Source organism: Aulonocara stuartgranti (assembly GCF_965226115.1).
Source record: "Aulonocara stuartgranti genome assembly, chromosome: 17".
Lineage (NCBI taxonomy): Eukaryota > Metazoa > Chordata > Actinopteri > Cichliformes > Cichlidae > Aulonocara > Aulonocara stuartgranti.
In genome coordinates this window covers 20,045,901-20,052,578 of record NC_138953.1, presented here as the reverse complement: position 1 = coordinate 20,052,578, position 6,678 = coordinate 20,045,901, and positions in this window count along the sequence as shown.

The following is a 6,678-nucleotide window of genomic DNA, read 5'->3' as shown; positions in this document are numbered from 1 at the left end:
ACATTGGCCTTACAGCAGAAGGTATATTGGGATCCACTAAAGACAAAGAAAATGCTGCAGAAAAAGGAAAAGCCATGGAGAAAGAAGACACAAAGGACACAGAACACTTGTCCTACTGAACTTCTTAAAAAGTATAAATGTTGGAATTCTCCTAAAATTAAAAAATATACAAACAGTCACTACAGATAATGAAGAAGACAAAAATGAAAATGGTCCCCTGGTGAACACAACAGACAAAGAAGGTTCTAGTCACCTGCAGAAAGAAACTACATACAAAATCAAAGCTCTGAGCACAGAGAACAGACAAACATGGATCACAGACAGAGGCTACAACCAAGGAAAAAGACCATTTCAAAGCAGAAGATACAAGAGAGGAAGGAATGAGAGCACAGAGAGAGACCAAAGAAAAAGACCAAGGATTGAGCACAAAAGACTTAGCTGAAGATGTAAAAAGGCATCATAAAGGCAACAAATAAAGACAAGGCACTGGGCACAGAGGATGCAGCCAAAAATGAACCAGAACCACAGATAGAAACCCCAGCTAAAGAAAAAAAACTATTTGAGAGCAGAAGATAAAACAGAGGATGAAAAGAGAGCAGACAGCGATTACAGATAAAGACGAAGCATTAAGGGCATATGGCATAGCTAATGAAGGACATGGGCAACACAGAGAGACTAGAGAACCAGACAACGCTTTGAACGCACAGGACACAGGCAAAGATGAGCATGAACAAAACAGAGACTGCAGATAAAAATAAAGACAGTTTGAGAGCAGAAGGAACGGCTTGTGGAGCCACAAGTTTGCCTCTCTTTCGTCCACTTTTGTCTCTACGCAATGTTACTCGGCCTCGCCACTCTCCTTCACTGAACACATCTCCTCCCCCTCCCCCATTTCTTCACCTGCAGGCAACGACAAGATGGACACAGCAAATCTCTGTTAACGAGTTGCTGCGCATTGCCCCGTGCGTGGGGCTGGACGGGGGGCTTGATGATTGTGAACCGATTTTATGTGGTACACGGCGCTCAGCAATCTGTCAAAAAATGTTTTAGTACAACTTTGGTAAGCTACGGAGCTGCACCACTTGATTAATTGTCGAAGCATTACGGCTACAGAGGAGCCTCGCAGAGTGATACATACTGTGCCTCAACGTAATATTACCGTACTGTGTTTGCATAAGGACCATAAATGGCACCTGTTCAGCGACGTGGTTACAAAGAGGATTTCAAACTCCAGGCTGTCAGTCACATAGTAGAACTTGGAAACAGAGCAGCTGTGAAATCTGTCTGTCTTTGTTATTATGGTCACCGTATTTTAGTTTACATTTTGACTGCACGATTGTGAGCTTTTTGTTATGCACAAAAACAACATTTTTTCTTTTATTTATGGAGCATTATTATTTAATAAATGCTCATAATTTATTTTTGAGTAAGTTTTTCATGTATATCTCTATGCTGTATGTTAATAAAAGTGCTTGTGTGACATCTGGGACAAAGCTTTGACTAGGAACTCTCTTTTTGTTCTCACCTTATGGCTTAAAAAAATAATAATAATTGAGATATATATCGTATATCACCATCCAGCTAAAAATATCGAGATATGAATTTTGGGTCATATCGCCCAGCCCTACTACCACACACTCCAGTTGTTGGTACTTCCTGGCTTGTGTAGCCACTAGGTACCAAAAGCTCAACACTTTGCCTAGCATCCTGGAGCACTTCTGTTGTGTTTTGTACGCGCTTCGGAGTTTTTAATGTGTTGTGGAGTTTTTACGTGTTTTGGAGTTTGTACGTGCGCCGGGGTTTTTACATGTTTCGGAATTTGTACGTGCTTTGTCTCAAGGGGCCACTGTAAATTAGTGATGGGATTTCTGGCTCTTTTTAGAGAACCGGCTCTTTTGGTTCGGCTCACTAAAAAGAGCCGGCTCTTCAGGTTGTTTTGTCACTTTAAATTTATTTAATTATTTAATTTAATATAAAATTATGCACAAAAGGAATTACAAATGTTTAAAAAAGTGGTTGTATTTATATATGTTTATATACAAACATATGCGGTGGCCCCTAGAGACAAAACACGTACAAACTCCAAAAAGCACATACAAACAAAACACATTTCTAGCATGAACTGAACTTCCAAAACAGAGCTACCTAGATCACTTAAATTACACAATTGAAAGCATATGTGTATTTTGTTTGTGCATTTATACACAAGCATTCATATATAGTCAAATAATAAAAAATTTTTTTTTAAAAAGTTCATTTCCCTGTTATTACCACACACCAAATCCGGTCGTTGCTACTTGCTGGCTTGTGTAGCCACTAGGTAACAAAAGTTCAACACTGCCCCTAGCATCCTGGAGCACTTCTGTTGTCTTTTGTTTGTGTTTTGAGTTTTTATGTGCTTCTGAGTTTTTACGTGTTTTGGAGTTTGTACGTGCTTCGGAGTTTGCGCGCGTTTTGGAGTTTTTACGTGTTTTGGAGTGTGTACGTGCTTCGGTGTTTGCGCGCGTTTTGGAGTTTTTACGTGTTTTGGAGTGTGTACGTGCTTCGGAGTTTGTGCGCGTTTTGGAGTTTTTACGTGTTTTGGAGTGTGTACGTGCTTCGGAGTTTGTGCGCGTTTTGGAGTTTTTACGTGTTTTGGAGTTTGTACGTGCTTTGTCTGTAGGGGCCACCGTAAATATACTTTTATTTATTCACTCCACATAAAATGTAATAAATAAATCATAATACAAAAATCAACTATTCACATTTCAACTTTTAACTATTTAAATTTTCAGCTTTTTCCTTTTACAAATTTGAAGTGAAACAACACAAAACACTGCAAACCACAACACAATTAAATATAAATTATGAAAACAAAAAGAAGATGCATATTCTCTGTCACAAGGGCGTAGATTTGGCATAGACGGAAGGGACATGTCCCCACCAATAATTTGATCTCTTCGAGTAAAGAAAAACAAAACTGATAGAAAGAAAAAAAAAACGATCGGTAAGCATCTCATTCACCTAGTGGTGCAGAAAGAGTTAAATAGTGGGGATAGTTACAAAGCTTTCTTCGTTATGAATTAGCATACATGTTTTTATTGAACATTTGAAGAACTAGCAAAAAAAAAAAAAAAAAAAAAAAAAAAAAAACACTCTTGTAGAGGACATAAAGTCAGAGATAGAAATGACAAGGAGCAGGTGCATCTAGTACAGGTAGAGCTGCTGCAAAAATCCACAGAGCTCAGCAGCCAGCGCAACAGATTTTGGATCCTTTGCTTTTAGTTAGCATTAGCAGCACATCCTGCGTCCGATGTGAAAGGACCTTTATGCTGCGCACTGTGACTCACAGCAGTGGTCCCGGGTCATAATGGTATTTCTAGCCACTGATATACCACAACTTTGTCCTTTCAACATCTGCTGAAAGTTAGGGGACCTAGCTTCTATCGGATATTTATATAGAGATCCTCCAGCTTCAAACTGTATTACCCTTCAAGGACCTGCAGTTCAAAAAAAGAGCCCCTCCGACAGCCAAACCCATCTGTTCTCTGATTGGATAGAGAAAAATAGGGTCAAAATTCGTACTTGTAACTTGCAGAGTTTCACACGTATTTTTTACACACACACAAATTTTTACACATACAAATCCTGATTTACAAGTACAAAATATTTATGACCACAATTTGAGCTCATATGCGCTGCGAGGATCTGCAAGGAGGAGAGGAGGATGGCAGCAAAAAGGAAGAACCTGGATATAAGAAAGTATTTTTTGAAAAAACCTGTAAGTCACTAAAAGTCAAATTCACTCATAAAATGTGTCCGTCATAATAGCGTTACTGTCATGATCTGCGGAGGCAGACCGTGCAGAAATGTGTGTGGTGGACCCAGGTGCGAACACAAGCGAAGATACAGGAGTGGATTAAACAAAAGTGAGCCTTTTATTATGGCTGATGAAAAGGAACAAACCAGAGTGAGGGCAGCATAAGAGTATAACTCAACAGAAACCTAAACTGGACATAAACTATGGAAAGGCTATGGCTGGAGATACGGAACACAGAGGGGGTGGGAACACAGACGACGCGACACAGACTACATGAAACACAGAGACTAAATACACATGAGGGATGATCAGGGGAAGTGGTCACACATGGGAGCACAGCTGACACACATGAACCATAACGACAGGACAGGTGAAACTGAATACACTGACATTGAATACAGACTTTCAAAGTAAAACAGGAAACATGGAGATTAGACATGAACTAAACATAACCACGCAGACGTGACACATGAACCAGGGAGACTTAGTACAGGGGAAGATGACATAAACAACTAAGGAACAAGACTAAACAGCAATCTAGAAATTAACTAGGTGCACTAAGCTAAGGCACAACAGAAGTACAAAAGATACATAAACTCAAACACTGGGTCGCTTGACCCAGGACCATGACAGTTACAGGCAATACCAGGCCATTCATGTGAACCGTCCCGCTTTTTCCGTGAGAATCCCGAATTTCAGTGCCCCTCCCGAAAATTTCCCGGAGCCACCATTCTCCGGAATTTCTCCCGTTTCTCCACCCAGACAACAAAATTGAAAAACCATATCCCAGATTGGCCCAGCCAATTCCAGTTTCCAACAATGGCTACTACTACTGCTGCTACTTAGATTTAGTATTACTCTTCTTACTCTTTCTGGGTTGCAAAATAAACTTTTAACATATTTTCAGGCGAGAATGTAGCTGTGTCAACTTCAAATATCTGAGCTGACGAGAAAAGCAAACTCACGGCGCATCGTTTTAGGCTTTGGCCACATCAGTCTAAAATTTTATGTACAGTAACCATGAATAACGTGTTGCCATGTCCACCAGGAGAGACTGGACAATATAGATGTAAAACAAATATGCCAGCAGTTCATCTCAGTTAACAAGAGGGGAAGGCATGTGTATGGCTCCTTCACATAGTGGACATTGGTTGTTGTGTGGGGCACCAGTAGTCCATGTGTGTTGCTGTAACAGTAGTTCACAGCATTCGTACACCTTTTTCAGGAAAAAATTCAAGCACTTTTTAAGCACTTTCAAGGTCCATGTTCAAGTTTTTCCAGCACTGTCATAATTTACATATTTATACAAAAACGCACATACTCATAATGATTTCACTTTTTTGTAAAAATGAGAAATAATAGAATTTGTCTTTCAGGTAGGCATTGTATTAAAGTATTGTGGAAATCTATGGGCTCAAAATGTGGTCATAACTATTTTGTACTTGTAAAAAAGATTTGTATATGTAAAAAAGATTTGTACTTGTAAAAAAGATTTGTGTGTGCGTAAAAAAGATTTGTGTGTGTAAAAAGAATTTGTGTGTGCGTAAAGAAGATTTGTATGTGTAAAAAAGATTTGTGTGTGCGTAAAAAAGATTTGTATGTGTAAAAAAGATTTGTGTGTGCGTAAAAAAGATTTGTATGTGTAAAAAAGATTCGTGTGTGGACTTAGAAAAAAAAACCCTGCAAGTTACAAGTACGGATTTTGACCCTATTTTTCTTCCTTTCATCTGATTGGTCAATGTCATGTCAATCACAAATGTAACAATCCAATCAGAGAACAGATGGGTTTGGCTGTCAGAGGGGCGCTTTTTTGAACTGCAGGTCTTTGAAGGGAATAAATGCCCTTTTACATGCCAACCCAGCATTTTCCTTCATCACCAAGAAGGAAAACAGTCTGTGGTCGTCCGAGTTTGGTGATTTTTGTGTCACAGGTCTACGTGTTTAATACAGGGACTTCCACAGCCTTTTCAACAGCGCTGCGGACCGCGGGGTGGGGGCAGGCAGTGTTTTGGAAATGACAGTCTTCATTACAAAGCTTTCTTCGTTATGAATTAGCATACATGTTTTTATTGAACATTTGAAGAACCAGCAAAAAAACCAAACTCTTGTAGAGGACATAAAGTCAGAGATAGAAAAGACAAGGAGCAGGTGCATCTAATACAGGTAGAGCTGCTGCAAAAACCCACAGAGCCCAGCAGCCACCGTAACAAATTCTGGATCCTTTGCTTTTAGTTAGCAGTTAGCATTAGCAGCACATCCTGCGTCCGATGTGAAAGGACTTTTATGCTGCGCACTGTGACTCACAGCAATGGTCCTGGGTCAGCTCTGACTTTGTGTTAAACTAATCCTAAAGTAATAATGGTATTTCTAACCACTGATATACCACAACTTTTTCCTTTCAACAGCTACTGAAAGTTAGGGGACCTAGCTGCTATCGGATATTTATATAGCGATCCCCCAGCTTCAAACTGTATCACCCTTCAAGGACCTGCAGTTCAAAAAAGCGCCCCTCTGACAGCCAAACCCATCTGTTCTCTGATTGGATTGTTACATTTGTGATTGACATGACATTGACCAATCAGATGAAAGGAAGAAATATAGGGTCAAAATCCGAACTTGTAACTTGCAGGGGGTCCACACACAAATCTTTTTTACGCACACACAAATCTTTTTTACGCACACACAAATCTTTTTTACACATACAAATCTTTTTTACGCACACACAAATTCTTTTTACACATACAAATCTTTTTTACAAGTACAAAATATTTATGACCACATTTTGAGCCCATAGAAATCATACAAAGAGTTAATGCAAAAACAATTCGAAATAGTGCAAAAATACATGGTGGAACTCTGGTAGGGGGGAAAACTGCATT